The 23,913-nt window shown below is 43.1% G+C and overlaps 1 protein-coding gene across 2 annotated transcripts in view; it reads right to left on the reverse strand.

The window, feature by feature from the left end:
* Positions 1-23,913, reverse strand: part of MAPKAPK2 (MAPK activated protein kinase 2) — an 83,937-nt gene that overhangs the window by 55,146 nt on the left and 4,878 nt on the right. The window contains exon 1 of one of the 2 annotated variants that reach the window (XM_075850675.1): positions 10,420-10,517. The exons of the other annotated variant lie outside the window; for it this stretch is intronic. The gene's annotated coding sequence lies outside the window, so the exon portion shown is untranslated. Of the gene's footprint in view, positions 1-10,419; positions 10,518-23,913 lie in introns of those variants that run through there. 2 annotated transcript variants of the gene reach the window in all.

Here is a 23,913-nt window from a genome sequence, read left to right on the forward strand (position 1 = left end):
TTTTATTTTTTTATCATAATGCTTTTAGTATGATAAAAAAATAAAAAATTATTTATTTGTGTTAGTGTGTTCTACTTTTTACTTTTTTCTTATTTTTACTTCTCTATGGGGGCTGCCATTTTTTTTTTTCCATCTCTGTATGTGTCGACATTAACGACACATACAGAGATGAAATACGGCACATACATCCCCATAGAGAATGCGAACGGGAGCCGTTCCATTCACTGCAGCGTACGCCGTCTGTGTGGGAACAGCGCATGCGCCGCTCCCACACAAACCAAAACGAAGCTAGTTAACAGAGTGAAATCCGGTGCCATTTTCATGTGGACAGGAAGTCGCGGTCAGACAGTAAAATGACGACTTCCAGACATATGTTCAAGGAAGCGAAGGCGAAAAGCATAGGAGCGGAGGCGGCAGGAGCAGGTAATTTATGTTCGTGTATGTGATGTGTGTATTATGTTTGTGTTATACGGTCTGCTTAGAACTGTATCTAATCCGCCTACACTGTGCATTCGCTCAGAAAATGGCGGCACACAGTGTAGGAGGTTTGAAGATTCAACCCCCTCCTTCTCCTGGCACTAGCCAGAAGAAGGGAGGGGGGATTGTGTGAGGACACTAGAGCGAGTGTGTCTACCCCAAATTTGCAGCATAAAGCAATGAGGTTGCTTTACCACATTGACCATGCTGCAATTTTGGGAACTGCTCCCTCTAGTGACCAGCACATGGAAATGTTATAAAATAGAATCTAATTTATAAGGGTATGTTCACACGCTAGCTGTCATTTATGGCTGAAATGACAGCCTGTTTTCAGAAGAAAACAGCTATGTAGTTTCAGCCGTAAATGCTCCTCGTAATATACGAGGAGTCTGTGACGCTCGTATATCTTGAGCTGCTCTTCATTGAGTTCAATGAAGAACGGCTCAAATTACGTGGCAAAGTAGTGCCCTGCACTTCTTTGCCGAGGCAGTAAATTAACGCGTCGTCGTTTGACAGCTGTGAAACGACGACGCGTAAATTACAGGTCGTCTGCACAGTACGTCGGCAAACCCATTCAAATGAATGGGCAGATGTTTGCTGACGTATTGTAGCCCTATTTTCAGGCGTAAAACGAGGCATAATACGCCTGGTTTACGCCAGAAAATAGGTCGTGTGAACCCAGCCTAATATTTCCTGACTTGTGAAAAAATTAAAACAATGTGTAATCATTTAAATAATAATTGTTTAACTAAAAAATAGCTGCACTATTGTCTCCAGTAAACCCTGCTGGATCTGCGAGGGAGGCCCCTAATGGAGCCTCTGGCGCAGATGTGAACAAAGCCTTAATTGGTGCTGGTTTATTAATATAGTAGTAAAAGAAGAAGTAAAAATATTAGAGGTCTAACATACTGTAACTCATTGTAGGGCCTCTGTTGATGCAACAACGGAGCCAAAATATATTAGACTGAAATTTATATTGGGTATGTCAACTGATACCCGCCCTCCGGTGATGTATCCAGTATCAAATCATGTTTTATCGATATATCGAGGGAGGAAGAACACAGGCGCTGCTGGAATGCTCAAAATACTCCTGAGGTTTAGTGCCAAACTCAACTACAATAATATCATTCAAAAAGGGTCGTAGGCTTGAGGTTAACCAATCAGAGGCGATGTGACAATATTTCAAATTCAGCCAATAAGAATATTTTTCAAATGCATTATTATAATTCTTCACACATCAGAGGATTGCAGGTGGCTTATCTTTGTTGGCAAGCATACAATAGATCGTTATTTTACGATGGGGGAGACATACCCACATATATATGTGACTTTGTCTCCCTCCTCCCATCTCACTCCCTCCATGTTCCTTCTTTCCAAGCCCCTATGGGAACCAAGTTCAAAGATAACTAACTTAGAAACATAAAAACCTGTCTTAAAGAGGCTCTGTCACCAGATTTTACAACCCCTATCTCGTATTGCAGCAGATAGGCGCTGCAATGGAGATAAGAGTAACGTTTTAGTTTTTTTTTTAAACGAGCATTTTTGGCCAAGTTATGAGCATTTTTATATTTATGCAAATGAGCCTTTCTAAAGTACAACTGGGCGTTTGGAGGTAAGTAGCTACATCGACTTACCTGCAAACGCCGATGCAGCTGCAGAATCAACTGTAGCCTCTGGTGCCGATGTGTCCTCGCTCGTCAGACACGATGCAGGAACTGGGGCAGGAAGTGAGTGACGTCACAGCGTGATCTCTCGAGAACACGCTGTGTGTCTGCTCTGCCAGAAGCTGGGCATTAGTCAGCATCATTCACTTCTATTCACAACGCCCAGCTAGTAAAACAAGTAAAAACGCCCAGATGTTACACACACAATACACGCCCACTTGTACTTACACAATACACGCCCAGTTGTACTTTAGAAAGCCTCATTTGCATAAATATAAAAATGGTCATAACTTAGCCAAAAATGCTCGTTTAAAAAAAAAAAAAAAAAAAGTTACTCTCATCTACATTGCAGCGCCGATCTGCTGCAATACGAGATAGGGGTTGCAAAATCTGGTGTCACCACATTATAAGTGGCCTATCTTCTACATAATGTGATCGGCGCTGCAATGTGGATTACAGCAGTGTTTTTTATTTAGAAAAGCTATTTATTTTCACCAAGTTATGACCTATTTTAGCTTTATGCTAATGACTTTCTTAATAGACAACTGGGCCTATTTTTACTTTTGACCAAGTGGGCGTTGTGGAGAGAAAAGTGTATGACACTGACCAATCAGCATCATGCACTTCTCTCCATTCATTTACTCTGCACATAGTGATCCTGCGTTGTTCACTATGTGCTGTCACATACACCCACATTAACGTTACTGAAATGTCTTGACAGTAAATAGACATCACTTCCAGACAGGACGGGATGTCTGTTCACAAACCCGACACTTCGGTAACGTTTGTGTGGGACTTACGGCACAGCAAGCGTAATCTCGCAAGATCTCGTTGTAAATGACAGCCCAGCGTGATCTCGATGTGCTGTGTGAGTAAGTCCCACACAAACGTTACCGATGTGTCGGGATTGTGAATAGATATCCCGTTCTGGTAGGACGCGATGTCTATTTACTGTCAACACACTTCAGCAACGTTAATGTGTGTGTATGTGACTGAATATAGTGAATAACGCAGGATCACTATGTGCTGAGTAAATGAATGGAGAGAAGTATATGACGCTGATTGGTCACCGATTGGTCACTGTCATACCCTTCTCTCCACAACGCCCTCTTGGTCAAAAGTAAAAATGCGCCTGGTTGTCCATTAAGAAACTCATTAGCATAAAGCTAAAAAATAGGTCATAACTTTTTCTAAATAAAAAAACACTGCTGTAATCTACATTACAGCACCGATCACATTATGTACAAGATAGGCCACTTATAATGTGGTGACAGAGCCTCCTTAGGCGGGATTCACATGACCAGGTCGTTCCCGAGCCCGAGTGTCGGCCGGTAAAAATCGGCCATTTTGCCCGGCCGGTTTGCATTAAGTTTTGCATCCGTGCCAGGCCGATCTGGACAGTGACATCAGCGGCAACTCCTGAAGGGGAATCCCCATGTGTTCGGGGATTCCGCTTCAGGAGTTTCCCCTGATGTCACTGCCCAGATATGGACAGAGACATCAAGCGCTCTGTCCAGGAGCGGAATCCCCGAAAACACGGGGATTCCGCTAGTTCAAGGAGCTAAAGTGCGGCTAGCACATAGCAGAGCGGGGAGATACCTCCCCGCTCTGCTATAGTGGCGTCGCTACAGTAGTAGCAGCCGCAGCAGCTGCTAGCGGCGCCATCGAAGGTGTCGCCGGGCCAGGGCGCTTTTAAAACAAGCAGGGGAAGGGAGCCAGCGCAGCGCTCCCTTCCACCTGCTGTACACCCCGGCCCTGCCACACAGTGTACAGCGATGCCATTCGTCCGAATGGCATCAACTCCTCCTCCTCACATGAACTCTGCGCTGTGAGAAGGAGGAGATAGAGCGCAAGCGCCGGAAAACCCGGCCATCACTCGGGACACATCCCGGTGATGGCCGTGTATTACCCGGTTTTCCCGGCCGTCAAAAAAATCGGTCGTGTGAATAGCCCCATTAGGGGTCTATTATTCCTAATGCAGCCGGGTGCCGGCCAATTTATGAACGGCCGGCACCCGGTCGGGAAACCCTGCCGTGTGAATGAGGCCTTAAGGTTGTGTACACATGACAGACATGAGAACAAATGGCAGACACACTCACTGGAGCCCCTTCACCGCAGGATCGACAAAACGATACACGAGTCAATGCTACCGTGTTAGGTACTGCAGTGAAAAAGCCATGGTACTCCTTTGAGTGCTACTGCCCCTACATTCTATTTTTCAGTAAGGGGGAGTTCACACTGAGTTTTTTGCTGCTGTTTTTGCCGCAGAAACAGCGCCCAAAAAACCTGACCTACCATTGACATCAACCTTTGGTAGAGAAAGCTTTTTTTAGGGCAGTTTTTGCCCACAGGGCCCAATGACCACGGCCAAAAATCGCTGCAAAAAATGTGGCAAGTGTTGTGCCGGCAGGTCAAAATCTTTCCGCCTGCAAAAAGCTCTGTGTGAACTAGGCCTAAGGTTTTGACATACAGAGTAGCATGCTCCAAGGACTGATGTCACATTTTAAAGGTCATATCACAAATAATGAACTAGAAGACAAATCCACTCCCGGAAGGCCTTCTTTAATCATTTTTTTCAAGTCAGAGAAAAAAAAAAAAAGCAGCAAGTTGCTGATATAACAATACTTCATTCTGTGACCACAAATATGTCAGTAATGCTTTGCTGGCACCAGCTTTTTAATACCTCATGCACAATGAAAATATAAATTACACATTCATTATAATTTTAGTGGTATTCATTCCATTCATATATGCGCTAGAACAGAAGCTTGGTCTGGGCATTCAGTATTTGTTTAAAGGGGTATTCCCATCTCAGACATTTATAGCAAACCACAGAGCTGGGACCCGCATCTATTTCTGGAACGGGGCCCCCTGACCCCCTCCCCATACTACTTTCCCCCGCTGTCGCTTGGCTCCGGCCATTGGATTACGAGGAGTACAGAAACAGCGAGCTATGCCATTTCCATAACTCCTATAGAAGTGAATCGGAGTTATGAAAACAGGGTAGCTCAGCGGTTTGCGTACTCCCGGCCCCCTCATAACTCAGTGGCTGGCGCCCAGTGACAGGTGGAGAAGGTAGGACAGGGGTCAAGAAACCCCATTCTAAAGAAAGGTGCGGGTCCCAGGAGGTATGACCAGAACCTATCGGACATTTAAAGCATCACTGCTCAAACTGGGTTTCTTTCTAAAAGCAAGATGCAGAAGAGATCATATGCTAATAGCTCCTGCTGTCCAGGCCTTTTTATTGTCCCATTAACCCCTATAGAGGGAGATCACATATAAGATCTCAGATTAAGGCCAAGGACGTGACCCACTGGAGAGACACAGACATAGGGCTGGGCAATGAGGACCTAAATCAAAATAACGAATAATTAAACATGTAACCTCGACATGCTGTTATGCATACCATGCCCCCTATTTGCATGCTAAGCCATTGAATTAATATTTATCCCGAGCCTGCTATATATAATATACCAAGATACTGCCCCCACACAGTACATTGCCCTAATAGTAGTCCTCATGCATTATAATGCCCCCAAACAGTATAATGCCCCTATAGCTGCCCCAATTGTATAAGACACCTATAGATTCCCACACAGTGTAATGCCCCTATAGATGCCCACACAGTGTAAAGCCCCTATAGATGCCCACACAGTGTAATGCCCCTATAGATGCCCCACACAGTATAATGCCCCCATAGCTGCGCCTACACTCCCTAATAAAATATATACTCACCTAACCCCGTACCAACGGCGAGTGGAGGAGATCCCTCTGCTCCTCCGGTCTTGTGTGGCTCGGCGCAGACAGGCACAATTAATTCACTACCTTGCGCCTGTTTGTGCCGAGCCGTGAGCGTCCAGTGACAATAGTGAATGGTAGAGCAGGGACCTTATGGCAACCTATTTTACCATTGGATTCAACTGTATCTGCATCCTGAGGAAGCAGATACACTTGATACCGGGTAGAAGAAAAAAAAAAAAAAAAACACAAAAAAAAAAAAAGACCCACAAAAATGTTGAGCACAAACTTTCACCGAGTCCTGACAATTAAATAGCTTTAAAACACTTAAATACTGAGAATTAAACCATAAAAACCGCATATCACCGAGTTTGTAATTTCCTACTATATTCTATTTGCCCTCAGATAGGACAGCATGGGAGATCTGCCAGGTCCGTTTTAAAGGGGTTGCACAGGACAACAAAAACATGGCTGTGATCGTAGTCTCTGTATGGACCCCCAAAAAATGTTGGGCTACTTTCAGAATTCAGGCTGCTGTTTATTAACTTTATGCTAATCAGCATTTCGGTACAACGAGGACATCACCGTTGCTCCTAAATGCTCTTACATCGCTCCCCAGTTCGACCCCCTCCCTCCCTACATGGATTGACAGGGTCTGGCAGTGTAATCGCCACGTTCATGCCTTGCCCTGCACGTGCGCACGTTCCTGCTCTTTACTCGGCGCATGCACTGATTAGAACGGAGACCAGAAACATCGTACTGCGCATGTGTCAAGACCAGGGATGCTTGCACGTTATAGACAGTACGGGGACAGGTGTGAACACGCAGATTACGCTGCCTGGCCCCTGTCAATCAATGTAAGAAGGGAGGGAGGGGCTTGAACTGGGGAGTGACGCAAGAGCATTTAGGAGCAACGGTGATGCCCTCGTTGCACCTAAATGCTCATTAGCATAAAGTTAATAAAACTGATTTCTTTACAAAAGAGGCAGCAAGCAGAAATTGAAAACAAATATGAAAACAGGTCTGTCTCCGCTACAGGTTTCCGTTTCGGAGTCGACTGCGCTATTGATTCAGTCGTAAAAACGAAAAACCTGCCGTAACGGTGACGAACGGAAACCATTAGCAATGTTTCCGTCACCATTGATATCAATGGTGACAGAAACGGAAGCTGTGGTTTCAGTTTGACTTTCCGTTGCGGGGTTCACCCGACGGAAACCTCAGACGGAACCCCGGAACCGAATGCCAACGCTGATGTGAACAGGCCCTTACTAGTTTAATACGGACATTCTGGTGACAGACTCCCTTTAAATGAACCCAAACAAGAAAGATCAAGTAAACACAGAATTCACCAATAATGGGGGAGGGATGCCATTCAGGAATGCCAATTATTTCAGTTTCCCAACCACTGAATAGTTGAGAGGAGTTGTCAGTGTCATGACATTACAATTCTTACCAAGAAACTTCCTCTAGAAAAACCCATGGTTGATCTTCTAACATTCATTCAGAGAGGGGAAACTCCTCAGCTTCACCACATGACAGGAAGGTGAAGTAAGACAATTATGTGTATTGTGCAAGACGTAGAAAAATACCAAAGAACCAGGAGAGGGTTGAGGAAATGGGTCGATAAAAATAAAATAGACTCTTGTGATGGAGACCAAACACACGCAAAGTGAAATCTAATGAATGTACAGTAATGAGATCTCATGTATCCCATCAACATAGTGACAGAGTGAGCAGGGCAGTGCTAGGCAACTGATGTCATTGAAACGCACACAGCATTGGCAAGCAAGGTTGTCACCTGACCTCAGGGTCATTCCAGCTCACTCATCATGGAGATAGAAGAGTATTAGTCACCGAAGGCCTCCCCCAGCCTCCCGTATCATACAGAAACTTCTTGTCAGGGAGAAAGTAGGACATTTAACCAAAATAATAACAAAATTGCAGCGCTGTAGACGTCTATGTGGCCAGAATAGCGATGGAAGAGCTTTTTCTAAAGTCCTTTTATGCAAAGGGTTGAAAACCATAATAAACATATGACAGTTTCAGCCAGAGAACAATTTTTACTTACACACACACACACACACACGTTGTCACGATACCAGAATTTGGACTTCGATACCGACACTGCGTGTAGTATTGCGATACCTGATACCAAAACGATACTTTGCCAGCAGTAATAAAGTTCCCATTTTCTGATGTGAGGCACATGGTGTGATTGATTTTTGAACCTCCATGTGCCTCACATTAATGGAAATTAACCCCAACATGTCTCAGTCATAATGGACAACATTGGGTTAATGTCTGAAGTACATGACGGGGTTAATTACTATTAATGTGAGGCGCATGGCGGTTCAAAATTCATAATATAATGTGCCTCACATTAATAAGTGAAAGAAAGCAGTTTAATTTTTTTAACACCGTTAAAATCATAAATGACACTTTTTTTATTACGGTCGCGACAATACCGAATGTGTGTATATTTTATGTATTGAGACGTATTGTCTCATGTAATGTTCATTGTAAAAAATGTGTATTTTTTTTAACTTTTTTATTTTTGAACTTTAATGTACTGGCATATATCTATATACTTATAGTACACAGGTAGCTGTTAGGACATACCAAAGTATGCCCTAACAAGAAACATGGTAAAGACAGCCCTGGGCTGTCTGCCCATATATGGTATGTCCCTCGATTGCGTCACAGGGAATTCCCCCTTCTCATTTTCCCCTCGAATGCTGCGGTCAGCTTTGATGACAGTATTCAAGGGAATAGCGGCGATGAGGTTTCTCTGATTTCCGCCGTTATCGCGGGGCTGCAGCTGTGTAATAAAGCCATTGCCCCGCTCCTGACAAGTGTGCGCGCGCGAACAGTCAGCATGATGAGATGCGGCCAGCGCTGCACTAATGAGAGGTGGCGTAGGAACTGAAGCAAAGACAAAAATGGGGGTGTTTCTCGCCAGCCAACTTCTGTATTCAGTGCAGCACTGGTCGAATCACCTCATAGCTGACTGCACGCGCACACTTGTCAGGAGTGGGGAAATGGCTGTACTACACATGTATTACAGTCGCAGCCCCGTCTGGACTACACTCATGTGTTACAATACTAAGTTGTGCGGCCACACAGCTTAGTATCGGAATACATTAACGAAACTAAACCGTTTGGGGATATTTTGATGCATCGTGCAACCCTAACACACATGTGTGTAAACAATTGTGTATAGTCAAGATATTTGCTGAAAAGCTGAATGACCTTGTTCTGAACTCCCTTTCACTAAAGACCATGTGAATTACAACTAAGGCCTCATGCACACGACCGTAGCCGTGTGCACGGCCATGATTTTCAGGTCGGCCGGCTGCGGACTGTCAGCCACGAGCCGCCCGCAAATCGCACATGCACATTATTTTCAATGAGCCCGGACGGCCGTAATAAGGCATGTCTGTTCTTTCTGCGGTCCGGGCCCCCGGGCCATGCACGGACCGTAAAAACTACGGTCATGTGCATGGCCCCATAGAAATGAATGGGGCCGCAATTCTCCCGTGGATTTTCGTGGGAATTGCGGCCGCAAAAGCACGTTCGTGTGCATGTGGCCTTAAAATGTAACGCCCACACCTCTGATAATTATTTTACCCTATGTAATGTAGGAAGGCATAGATGAGAAGAATCAGTATCTAAGTTGCACAAACACTTAAAAAAAAAACAAAAAAAAGGCTAGGGAAAAAAAAAAAATTCCCTAACAAAAAGTTCCTATATCCTGGCAACGCACTTTGCGACTTTTTTCTAAACTTAGATAGGTGTTAAACGTCTGACCGCTGTAAAAACACGATGTACATAAAAAAAAAAACACGCACAAGAAACAGGACAGTGTATTTAGCATAAGGCAGGGCAGAGACGGTAATATCAAACATATACAAATTAGTGGATATGTTAACAATCATGTATATAATCTTATTACCCATCACAGAAAATCACAATAGCAAGACCAAGACACGTCTATATAAATCACAAAAAGACCAAATAGAGACAAGAGTCTCACCCACAATATGCCATAATGACTGACTGAACACTGTCCAAGCAATCACTGTCCGTCATTCATCATTCGCAAAAGCATTTAGAGAAAGCACTCCACATGTGGTATATAAAAATACTACTTAATTTACGCTAAAGATCAGTTAGGCCCCATGCACACGAACGTGCTTTTGCGGCAGCAATTCCCCCTGAAAATCCACAGGAGAATTGTGGCCCCATTAATGTCTATGGGCCCAAGCACACGACCGTGGTTTGCATGGACCGCAGAAAGAAAGGACATGTCTTATTACGGCCGTGTCCAGGCTCATAGAAAATAACGGACACGTCCATGTGCACGGCCCGCGATTTTCGGGCGGCTCGCAGGCGACACTCCGCGACAAGCCGACCCGAAGTTCACGGCCGTGCACATGGCTGCGGTCGTGTGCATGAGACCTTACAGACAGAATAGGGACAGTGTAAAATGTATCAACGTTATTGACGTTTGCATGTGGTGCGAGGGCTTGGTGCAACTTACTTGATGCTGCAATCTGTAAGCTTTCGAGTTGTGGAGTCAAAAAAAACAGCCTAGTAGGCACAGAGGGGTGATTAGATGAGCAATTGCCCATCTTCTCACCTGTACTTGGAAAAAAATAAAAAAGCCCCCCCCCCCAAGTGTGACGGAGAGCAAGTATACTCCCTGATTGACAAGAAACTTGAACAAAAAGAACGTTATCCCCCGTCATCTACAGCCATACATAGACAGGAGGAGGAGGATCACAGATCCTCCTTCTCTTCCCTCACGCTCCCCGCTTTGTTCCCTGCTGGCCTCCCTCTGCTCCTTCTCACAGGTTGAAGTGGGAGCTGCACGTCTAGCCTCAGCTTAGTCTATTTGTAGCAAGGACATATCAGATGTGTCCTTGGTAACTGAAGCGCTTTCCTGCCAGGATTTATGAAATAGATCCTTGGCAGGAAAAGGGTTAAAGTACAAGTTCAGGTACAAAACATGGAAAACGGAAACCATGGGCACCGGATCAGTCACCATTAAAATCAATGGTGATGGAAACGGAAACCTCTGGTTTTCGTTTGTGTCAGTTCGGGTCTGTTCAGGGTCCCGTTCTGACGGAAAGCTCCGACGGAACGTCAGAACGGGACCCCAACGCAGATGTGAACGAAGCCTTACATGATTGAAGTCTATTTCCCAAGTCATGCCCCTTCCGGTCCAAATGATGACTGCATTTGTTAAACGACATCACTTCAGTGACACAGAGAGTAAAGGTGCCCATACACAAGATCTAGCTCAGCCAAACCGGTGGATTTCAGAGGGTTCAGATCTTATCCCCCTCTTCTCATTGACAAACATGCACGCTAATGCAGTCTGCTCTAGGACTACTTTCTTGTAAAGTTATAAGAGGTTATTAGACCCATTAGCTTAGATTTATTAGTGCATCCAATTGATGCCCTAACAAAGAAGAACATTTAAAAAAAAAAAAAAAAAATATTCAGTATTTGTAAAGTAAAAACCAGTAGTGGGTTCATACCACGAAGAGGTACAAAAAGCTCCATTATACTTTTTCTACGTGTAGGTTCCACTCTTGTTTTTGGCTTACAAATTCTGAAGCAAAATACGTACTAAAATTCAGTCACGTATTATTAGGTCACGTGGACAGGGGTTGTCGTTGAGACAATTATTTTACTTCTAATTGCAACAACCAACAAAAACTAATTCCATGCACTAATAAGGTCCCAGAAATATCCCTTTAATATTCAGTGACATTACTATTAAAGAGTTGACACAAAAAAAAAAAAAAACAATTCACATGTACGCAGTCACATTGAGGGATTCTTTAATGCCTCACGTGGCAGCGTTAATCTTCAGCGCATGTTCCTGGCAACAATTAATCACAAGTTGCCATGAGTCCGTCTCACAGAACAAAGAGGCACAATTTGGGCTCTGAACCAACACACTGCAGCCAGTTTAATACTCTGGCAACCAGACAGTATAAGACAGGTTAACCCTTCTTCCTCCTGCTCATTTATGACAGCCTAGACCGTTCTAGATTATGTAACTGAATATTTCTAACAACTATTTTCCATAAGAGTAGGGCGAGCCTTTATTAACCCAGACAAAGATAATGCACCTTGTATTTAAGAGATCATAATGAGAAAGTTATTGCACAATGTGCAAGTTACCACACACACACACTATCCATCAAAGCTGAGCCAACATTAAGGCCGAATTCAGACTAGCATTTATCTCGTCCGTGTGACAGCATTTTTTTTTTGTTTTTACGGCCGCCATATGGACTTATGTATTTCAATGGGGCCGTTCACATGGCCGCTGTTTTAACAGACCATGTGAAGGGGCCGTGAAAAAAAATAGGACGTCTCCTATTTTTGTCAGTTTTCACGGATCCCGCAATGGACCACCCTTAAACACCATTTTAATTTTTATTTATTTAAATAGGTTAAAAATTCGGTGTTATTGCATTTTTTAAAGGCTATGTAAACATTTAAAAGGAAATATTTTTTTTTTTATAATAAAAAAAAAAGGGTCAGTGTGATTGGTGCAACTTTATAATATTTTTTTATTCAATATTTTTATTTTTTGAGATGCAGCTGCTCTGTATGCTCTATACAGAGCAGCTGCATCGTTCGCCAAATCCTGTTCCTGTCAGCTCCGTGGGACGGACTGGTTCAGTGAAAGTGTCTGACACGCAGGATCCACCTGTAATCGATCACATCTAAATTCATAACTTAGATGTGATAGATTACACAGGTGGGTCCTGCTGATACTGAACCAGTCAGGTCCGCAGGACTGACGGATTCAGGTTATAGTGAACGATACAGCTGAATACAGAGCGGCTGGATCTCCAAAAGTAAAAATGAAAAGTAAAAACTAATTATAAAGTTGCACCAATCACACTGACTGACCCCTTTGTTATTTTTTTAATTAAAAGAAAAAAAGCCTCTCAAATGTTTACATAGCCTTTAAAACAGTTGGAGCTCCGGTTTTCGGATACAAAAACACCTAAAGCCTTTCATCATTTAACCCTTTCACCGGGGTTCCTGGACATTTTGCGCCCCTAGTAGCTAGGACCATTTTAACTCTTGACATGTACAAATAAAACCAGAACTATAAAATAAAGTCATACTAAACCCCCATACCAATATATTTTCTGAAAGCAGATACCCAGTACATTGTCAAAATGGCACACAGCACTTTATACACACAGTCGCCTTCATGCTATTTTGTATCAAAGTAATTTATACAAAATAAAAAAAAAATTAAAAAAAATGAATAAAAAGTTGTTTTTTGATTACAAGTCTGACCCAAGAAGAAAACATCTACCAAAAATAAAAGTTCAAGATGTGCAGAGGTCATACATGCCTATATCTTAACAAAATCATAAGTACCGAGATCAGAAATCTGTTTTAAAGAGAACCTTTCACCTGCCCATACATGTGCAGCATGTAGTAGGCAGGGCTGTACAAACCCAGTCTCTCTCTATAAAAAAAAAATCCTAAATCGGTAGTTATATTTGGCGCACGATATTTAAATAACCCCCTGAACGGTCAACGAGGCGTTGTAACATCGCTGTGACACTGTCCAATCAGCTACGGACAGTGTCACAGCAAGAGCTGGAGAGAGTACGTGCAGCTGGAGAGAGTGCATGCGCAGCTCCGCCGCCACCACGGAACAGAAGAGAATAATGAGAATTCTTCTGTTCCATGCCGGCGGGCGTATCTTCGGCTGCGGCATTGGAGCTGTGCGCGCACGCGTGCGGGTGCACTCTCACACTTGTCCTGGTCTGCCAAGAGCTGACGAGTGAGAGCGCACACGCACACGCGCCCTCCTTGCCAATTACACACCCCATTGACAGTTAGATAGTTCGTACGGTTGAAAAAAAAAAAAAAAGACAAAAATACATTACATATTACATTTGCGCCTAAAACGCATATTTAAGCAGAGACATACACACAAGGTAACGCACCTTTGCATCAGCGATTATAAGCAAAAGGTGCATGAAAATTCAACTTTGCTACTAAACTCTTAAAGGAACAACCCAGTGAATTTTTTTATCGTGGCCCCCCATTTGGAAAGTACACTTGGTAAAAGGTAGGGCAGGTCATCCTCTTATCGGGCGCTTTATTGCCGAACTATATGCTCTGTTCCTGGGTGATTTCTACAGTGTCTGCTGTCCGGAACGGAAATCTCTCACTATGAATTTCTATGAGACTCCCATGGAGCATCTCTTACTCAAGTAGTTTCCTTATGAAAAAACGTAATTAAATAAAAATTTAAATGTTAGGAGTTTCTTTAGCACACAACAGTGACTGTACACACGTGGTATTTATAAACACAAAAACGGTAGGAATTCATCAAATTATTTTAGAATGCAAATTTTGGATCACATACACCGAATCAGCCATACCATTAAAACCACTGACCGGTGAAGTAAAGGCCACCGATTATGTAATTACAGTGGTATCGGTCATGTGGTGGGATATCAGGCTGCACGTGAATAGTCCATTTCTTACAGTTGGTGGTGTGTGGGTGGCAGGAAAAAAGCACGAGTAAATATCCGAGCAACTGTGACAGGGATCAATTTGTGATGGATAGACGATTGGGTCAGAGCTTCTCCAGAACGGCAGGTCTTGTGGGCTGTTCCTGGTATGCAGTTATTAGTACCTACCAAAAGTGGGTAAACAGGCAAACGGTTCATGGGCGCCCAATGCTCATTTCATGTGGCCTGCATAGCCTTAGACCAGTCAGCGTGTCCATGATGATCGCTGTCAACCGACAAAATCGCCTACAAATGGGCGTGTGAGAATAAGAACTGAACAATCAATCAGCAATGGAAGAAGGTGGCATGGTTTCATTGGGACAGACCATGTACACCTCTTAAAGGCAACAGTATTCCCTAATGGCAGTGGCCTCTTTCAGCAGGACAATGTGCCCTGCCACAAGGCAAACAATATTCAGGAATGGTTTGAGGAACATGACAGAGTTCAAGATGTTGACTTGGCCTTAAAATTCCCCAGATCTCAATCCAATCGAGCATCTGAGGGATGTGCTGTTAAAACAAATCAGATTCATGGAGTACCTTGCGAATTACAGTACTTAAAGGGGTAGTCTCATGACAAAAAGATTTTTACTTGATAGAAAAGTAATTAAAATCTGCAAAATACAAATCAATTATCAAATATGGCTTGCTGTTTAAAAAAAATAAATAAAAACACTGCAGACTAGCGGCTGCACGAAGGATTGTGCAGCGACAGGTCGGATGCCCGGCTGTCAGGTGCCCAGTAGAGAAACTTTTTTTTCTACCGATTCAGCCTTCTCGATCTCTATATACACAGGCTCAACGAGTGCTGTGCATACAATAGAAGCAACATAAGTGCCACTGCCTTTATTGGTCCCAACAGTCACATGGTTGCAAGACATCTGTCAAATGTTGCTAGGCCTTACTAGACCCAACATAAAGTAAAAGTCTCTTTGAGGCCTTTTTCACACGAATGTGTTATGCGTCCGTGCTACGCACGCTTTTCATGCGCCTCGCACGGACCTATGTTAGTGAACGGGGCCGTTCAGACGGTCAGTGAATTTCACGCAGCGTATGTGCGCTGTGTAAAACCCACGACACGTCCTATATTTGCCTGTGTTTCACGCAACACGAACCCATTAAAGTCAATGGGTGCGTGCAAATCGCGCACGGCACACAGAAGCACCTCCGGGTGCCGTGCGTGATTCGCACTACAGTAGTAAAATAAAAGGAAAAAAACATAAAAGCACCACGTGCTTTTCTGTTTGTAAACATAAAACCAGTGTCATAATGATGCCGGCTGCGCGAAATTCAAGCAGCCGCGCACCAAATGCTGATGCCACACGGCCCTTTTGTGCGCGCAAAACGCAGCGTTTTTTGTGCGCACCATACGGACAGGACCGTGTGAATAAGGCCTTAGTCTGTTACCATTGAGAAACCGGATCTGCACAGGAGCTGTACATACACAATAGTAGGATATTTTTAACAAAGTTTAATAGTAAAGTTGCTTCATTTTAGATGCGTTGCAGAAATAAATAAATAGAATTCTTGTTTGAATGTTGATCCAGTCGGATCGCCACTTGGAATCAGGAGGGACTTTTTCCTTTTTAGGGAAGTTTAGTTATTGCCCTATGGATAATTTTTATATTTACTGAATTGGTTAATTTTTTTCAACCTTCCTCTGGATCAATAGGGGTAAAACAAAGTTCTAGAACTTCTCCCATCCCATGGTTGAGCTTGATGGACATGTCTTTTTCAACCGTATTAATTACATGTAACTATATATTAAGAAATTCATCAGCACAGAATGCAGGACCAGATAAGTTGGGAAATGCAATGGTCACTGCAACAGTCATTTGCACACGCGCAAGAAAAAATTAAAATCACTGCTAAGGCTTCGTTCACATCTGCGTTGGGACTCCGTTCATGGGTTCCGTCGGATCTTTCCGTCGGCGGATCCCATGAATAGAATCCAAAACGGATTTCAATGGTGACTGATCCGCTGCAACTGGTTTCCGTTTGTCCCCGTTGTGTAAGCGTTCCGTAGTTTTGACAGAATCAATACCGTAGTCGAATGCGCTATTCATTCCTAACTAGCTGTTGGGCTGGATTCACACAGGATGGAAATGCTGCAGATTTTTAAACATTAATTTTGCAGCAAAACACTCGCTTTTTGGTACGTACGTTAAGTAAATACTATGGATTTTCCGCAATGGATTTAGCTGCGGAAAATTCGCAGCATAATACGATAGCAGCAAAGTGGATGAGATTTTAACAAATCTCATCCACACGCTGCGTAAATACGGAGCGGAGAAAGATGCTCATGGGCCTGCGGTGTGGTTATTTGTTACGGGTTTTCACCATTGAATTCAATGGGAGGTTAAACCTGCAACAAATACCAGTGATTGAGGATTTTTTGCGGAGAAAAAGCAGCTTTTTCGCGGCAATTTTTTTTTATATCATATCCTTAACCAGAATTCTGTGTTTCTTCATCCAGGCCAGAAGTTTTCTTTTTTGGCCGGAATTCCCTGCGGTGCCCAAGGCGGATACGAGGTGTGCCTTTACACAGCGTATCCATCCGTCCTGTGTGAAGATACCCTTTATGTGCGTATTTTGCCGCGGACTTACCCCCTTCTACATTGTAATGGCTGAAATTGCAGCGAACATCCAGTACAGAAGAATGCTGCGGATTAAGAACAAAAAAATTTATAAATAATAATATAACAGCATGCTCCGATTTCCTTCCGGAAAATGTTCAGCAGCACGTGGATGAGATTTGTTTTAAATCTCATCTACAGGTGTGGGACTGTAATCCGCAGCATTTCCATCCCGTGTGAATCCCGCCTTAATGGGAAATTTATAGAAGCATTGACAACCTGGTTCCTGGGATTTCTCCAGCCCTTATTATTCTCAGAGAAACACTAGAAAAAGGGCAACGTAAACACACACATGGAATTTGTTTTTTCCGCAACTGAAAACCTGCAACGGAATCTTAAAAAAAATATATTTTAAAGAAATACATAGCGTTTTTGCGGTGCATACTGCTGCAATTTTAACTGCTATTAGGGCATGTTCACACGCAGAGTCGAAAACGGCTGAAAATTACGGAGCGGTTTTCAGAGAAACCAGCCTCTGATTATTAGTATTTTTTGAAGCTGAAGAAGTTTTTTGAGGTGTTTTACCTAGACGTTTTTGGAGCTGTATTTCCATTTACACAATGAAAAACAGCTCCAAAAACGGCTCAAGTAGTGACATGCTCTTTTTTACGGGGCTTTTTTTTACGTGCAGTTTTTCTATACGGAGGCGTAAAATAACATCCTGTCTGAACGAAACACGGTTTTTCCCATTTAATTCAATGGGCAATTTGTAGGCGTTTAGCTACCGTTTGCTTGAGAAAGACTCCTGTGGAGTCCAATCGTAGCTTTTATATAAACTTGGGATGTGTTAATAAACACAATTATATTTTTGCCATAGAATAAAAGGTAACATGTTATTTACGGCGCACGGTAAACGGTGTCAATTTAAAACGCTTAGAACAATGGTGGAATTGCTGGGGTTTTTTCTACCCCCCCCCCCCCCCTAAAAAATGAATTAAAGATTATATGTACCCAAAAATGGTGCCATTACAAAACTACAACTAAGCCCGCCAAAGAAGTCTTCGTACAGCTATGTCTAGAAAGACCCTAGTAGCTTGCGGGCACATGAGAAGTTCAAAGAAATACTGTTATGCCTGAGGTTTCACGTTACATGTTTCGCTACAAATTAATATTTTGCTTTATTTCATGTTTCGCTGAACCTAGAGTCCTTAGGGTATGTGCACACGCTAGCTGGCTTTTACGTATGAAATTACAGACCGTTTTCAGAAGAAAACAGCTGCGTCGTTTCAGCCGTAAAAGCTCCTCCTCGTATTATGCAAGGCGTCTTTGACGCTCGTAAATCTTGAGCTGCTCTTCATTGACTTCAATGAAGAACGGCTCAAATTATGTTGCAAAGAAGTGCCCTGCACTTCTTTGCCGAGGCAGTCAATTTACGTGTCGTCGTTTGACAGCTGTCAAACGACGACGCGTAAATTACAGTTCGTCTGTACAGTACGTCGGCAAACCCATTCAAATGAATGGGCAGATGTTTGCCGACGTATTGTAGCCTTATTTTCAGACGTAAAACGATTGGACAGTTTACTCGTCCGTCTTACATTACAGGGGCTCGTCTCCTTTCTGGAATTTAGCCCCATGAACTCCTGAAGACGCTACGTTGGTAGCGAAACATGTCGGGGGGGCTGGTTTGCTTTTAATTTCTTTGTTAGGCTAGCAGTTGTCTGGGAATTATAATAGTTACTTGGCGGTAGCACAGCGTTCTGCAGCCGCTGGCTGATGCACCTATTTATACACCCGTTGCACCTATTTAACAAATATCCCAGTGAACAGGGTCCGATTCATTACACTCTGCTAGTCAACAATGGCTACTTTTAAGTGTGTGTTATAGGTGTCGTTTTTTGGAAGGGTTTAATTTAAATTAATAAAAGGTTATATTTTATTTCAATCGAAACATCAACAATATCATTTGGTAGCTAACAATTAGGGTCTTTATTGTGCCTCAGGCATAACAGTATTTCATACAGCTATGTTGACGCAAAAAAAAAAAAAGTTATTGCTCTTTAAATGAGAGTACGGAAAAACGAAAAAAAATTGCTTGGTCATTAGGGCCTAAAATAGGCTGGTCACTAAGGGGTTAACCAATGAAGCACTATTACAGGAAACCATACATATGACATGCTGCGGCTTTGCTAACAAATGCTACATTTTTGGATTTCCCATAAAGATTAAAGAGCCAGATAATAAAACTAGATTTCTCATCTCCCCCAAGTCTGGAGTGCGTCACATTTGGTCTTACCAGTAGATTTATATACTTCTTCCAGACGTTCAGGGATCTTCCATTGACCTCTTCTTTACCACTCTTAAATCACCACCTCCACTCGATCACAAATAAAAATAATCTAGTAATTCCATTTAAATCCTATACTTTTCTGGGTTGAAAGGAATAAACCATTCAGATAGCGGGGAGGGGGAGGGGGGAAATCAGAGGCGGCAGGTCATTACTGGACTTCAAGTATGTTGCTCAATGTCTACAAGTCAAATCCCAAAACCAAACCTCACAATTATCTAGTTTTTTAGTTTCATTATTTTGCCCTTCAGCCACAAGAGAAACTGAGTGGGAAGCAAAGTTACAAGAAGTCCGTCAGCGCTATGACATCAACTATAAAAGGGGCAAGGCAGATCCGGAAAATCCCAGGTTCAATTCAGAAAAACAAAAATTCCACAATCGTGAAAGGTGATATCTATTACATTCTATTTAGCCTTAAAAACTGGATGGGGCGAATATGTTACTAGCCATCCGATTATAGGTCGCATCCATTTTCACACCACCACAAGGCTAGAATATCAATGCCACAAAAAGAAATAAAAAAACTCTGTACTTACCTCGTGGAATTGTCATAGGGGCAGCTGTGGGAATATACTAATTTTATGGATTATTTTTGTTATTTTTTTTTTTACTTTTTTTTTTGTCCCATTAGAGGATTTTATAATTATTTTTTTTTGCTTTTTAAACATACAGTGCTGTTACATGTATATTATATCTACTACAAACATACACTATTACTAGATCGCTTGGGGGCATTTATTTGGACTAGGCTGTCATGGTTTCTAGGTCAGCCCCAGCAATCTTGTTGCCTGGGCTAAGAGCAGCAGGACATAGTTTTATTTGATTCCGGCAGTTTGTGCGAGAGTGTGGCTGTCAATTACAGCCACAATTCCGTTCCCGATTGTGATCACATATGTATGGCATCTTGCAGGTGCTACATCATTCTGAATAAGGGGGTAATACAGGGTTAGGCTGGGTTCACACGACCTATTTTCAGACGTAAACGAGGCGTATTATGCCTCGTTTTACGTCTGAAAATAGGGCTACAATACGTCGGCAAACATCTGCCCATTCATTTGAATGGGTTTGCCGACGTACTGTGCAGACGACCTGTTATTAAATACAGCCTCGTCAAAAGAAGTGCAGGACACTTCTTTGGACGTTTTTGGAGCTATTTTCTCATAGACTCCAATGAAAACAGCTCCAAAAACGGCCGTAAAAAACGACGCGAAAACGGCGCGAAAAACGCGAGTTCGTCAAAAAACGTCTGAAAAGCAGGGTCTGTTTTCCCTTGAAAACAGCTCCGTATTTTCAGACGTTTTTGGTCACTACGTGTGCACATACCCTTAGAAAAACATGGATGCTGTCTTCCATAAACAGTGCCACATCTCTCCATGGGTTGGGTCTGGTATTGCAGCTCAGCACCATTGAGTTTTATAATCCTGTACTACTCCATAAATAACTCTCTCCTACCATTGCCTAGTAGATATAGGTTATATACTTCCACAGATTCCCATCATTCCATGGCTGCATAGCAACCAAATTACTTCTGGTCTTTGTGACCTCCAACTGAGTAAATGTCGATAGTGGTCCCCCAATATTAGGGTTTCCGACTAAAAATATAGGTAAATTCAGGATCTGTACACTTGAATAGTAATGATAATTGTCCAATGCAAATGAGTCTTAGGCCTTATTTACACATGCGTATTTCACGTCCGTGATACGCGCGTGAAAACAACGCACGTCATACGGACCTATGCAAGTCAATGGGGCCATTGTGTCCGTGTGTCCGCTGCGTGACAGTTACTGCATGTCCTAAACTTGTGCGTTTTTTGCACATCACGCACCCATTGAAGTCAATGGGTGCGTGAAAATCACGGACGGCACAGACGCACAACCGTGTGCTGTGCGTGATTCACGCAACAGTTGCTAAAGAAATTATGAAAAAAAAAACCATCTCCTTCAGTTTATTTTGCTGACGCGATACGTGACATACGGTTGACAAACGCAGAGACGCACCATGCACCGATGACACACGGAACTGCAACGCAGGAAAAACGCAGCGTTTTTTTTACACACTCAAAACGGACATGTTCGTGTGAATTAGGCCTTAAAAGTAATTTTATCTATGTAAACAAATAAAATAGGTCAACTGTAATATGTATAAACAACCTAAGCTTCGTGCGACCAAAACACATGAATCACCGGCATAACAAATGCATTTTCACATTCGAGATTGACGCGCTGCCTGTGACCCATGAAACCGTGCAATTTAAATACAAGTGGTCACATAAAACAAGTCCTCCTACGGCTACGTCGATGGAACACAAAACCAATGCGCCCCGAAGGCACAAAATAGGCCGCGTGCTTGAAGGGGTTAAGTTGGCTCCACAAGATCTCCACACAATACTGACGCAGACAACCCTCAGATTACATCTTCATTACGTTGTACACAGACCACTAATCATGACATGGGTCACCAGAGCAAACATATAGGGGACAGACAGTTCTATTTCCGAATATTAAGAAATCATTCCTGACGGCATGGTCCCTCTTGTGACGCAGATTGCGATTTCCAGAGGAGATGTAATCTCCGTAGCCATCAATCCTTTATGAAAACAGAAAACCCAGCCAGAGTAATAGTATTCTGGGAGATACTGGACACAGAAATATTTCATGCATTCATCTTTCATAAGAGTTTCTGACACCCGACTTTAAAAGCAAATTAACCTATGACTGGTCAGCCAAGCTGAAGACCATGGATCAGTAACATCAAGAATGAACCTGTTACACAATCTCACATGCATCACTGCGTTCTAACCAACTCGATCAAAGAAAACCTTACCCCTTACCAAGAGGCTCCCTGTGAAACAAGGGCTACACAGCGGGTATCAGTCCCCCACAGATGGATGCCTGTTACAATGGTACGCCACTTGAATACGAATGAATAATCACTGATGATCGGGGAGGATATGAAGGAAAATAAGGCATTCATGATAGTGAGATCCTTAATCATTTGTATATAAAATGTTCTACGTGCAAGGTTCCATTCTTATTCTATAACTCTAACAACTCCATTGTACTGTTCTTCTACCTTATTGGAACTTCTGCTATAAGACAACCAGATACCTGAAGAGCATCTCTACAGCGAGTTGCAATGGCCACATTTTTGCCAGGCCTTCACCGGTGGTTCAGAATGTTTCATGGTTGTCCCACTTGACTTAAAGAGGCTCTGTCACCAGATTTTGTAACCCCTATCTGCTATTGCAGCAGATCGGCGCTGCAATGTAGATAAGAGTAACGTTTTTATTTTTAAAAAACGAGCATTTTTGGCCAAGTTATGACCATTTTTGTAGTTATGCAAATGAGGCTTGCAAAAGTCCAAGTGGGCGTGTATTATGTGCGTACATCGGGGCGTTTTTACTACTTTTACTAGCTGGGCGTTCTGACGAGAAGTATCATCCACTTCTCTTCACAACGCCCAGCTTCTGCCAGTGCAGACACACAGCGTGCTCTCGAGAGATCACGCTGTGACGTCACTCACAGGTCCTGCATCGTGTCGGACAAGCAAGGACACCCGGCACCAGAGGCTACAGTTGATTCTGCAGCAGCATCAGCGTTTGCAGGTAAGTCGATGTAGCTACTTACCTGCAAACGCTGATGCTGCTGCAGAATCAACTGTAGCCTCTGGTGCCGATGTGGCCGACACGATGCAGGACCTGGGGCAGGGAGTGACGTCACAGCGTGATCTCTCAAGAACACGCTGTGTGTCTGCACTGTCACAAGCTGGGCGTTCTGAAGAGAAGTGGATGATACTTCTATACACAACGCCCAGCTAGTAAAAGTAGTAAAAACGCCCCGATGTACGCACATAATACACGCCCACTTGGACTTTTACTTTTAAACACACCCACTTGGACTTTTGCAAGCCTCATTTGCATAACTACAAAAATGGTCATAACTTGGCCAAAAATGCTCGTTTTTTAAAAATAAAAACGTTACTGTAATCTACATTGCAGCGCCGATCTGCTGCAATAGCAGATAGGGGTTGCAAAATCTGGTGACAGAGCCTCTTTAACTTTACCCTCCTTCCACATTTACATGACTATCTCCAGCCAGATTGTGAGTAGAAACATGCAAACTTACATGAGTACTAGGTAAAAGCGTAACGGTCCTACTACAGCAGCCCATTTTGGCCGTAACAACGAGAGCCAATCAAGGAAACCGCTCGTTGATCGGCGCTCGCTTGCTCTTTTCACAAGGAGCTATGTAAGGGGACAAGCTGTGGTTACTCTGATCGCTTGTGCCCATACATTTCATCTATGTCGGCAGCTCATCTCCCCGTTTACACATGGAAATGTGCTGCCTAGAACGATATTTGCAGCTGCAGAAACGATACGATCAGCCGTTGAACGAGCGTTTACATGTTCATCGGCTGATCGTTGCCCGATCATTGGCCCGTGTAAAATAGCCTTATGGATATACGCACACAGATTTATTGCAATAATTTCTGTGACTGAAAAAAGATCTACGCCATACGTCTGAGCGAGGCGGTTTCTACAACA

This window comes from Rhinoderma darwinii, chromosome 2 (genome assembly GCF_050947455.1).
Source record: "Rhinoderma darwinii isolate aRhiDar2 chromosome 2, aRhiDar2.hap1, whole genome shotgun sequence".
NCBI lineage: Eukaryota > Metazoa > Chordata > Amphibia > Anura > Rhinodermatidae > Rhinoderma > Rhinoderma darwinii.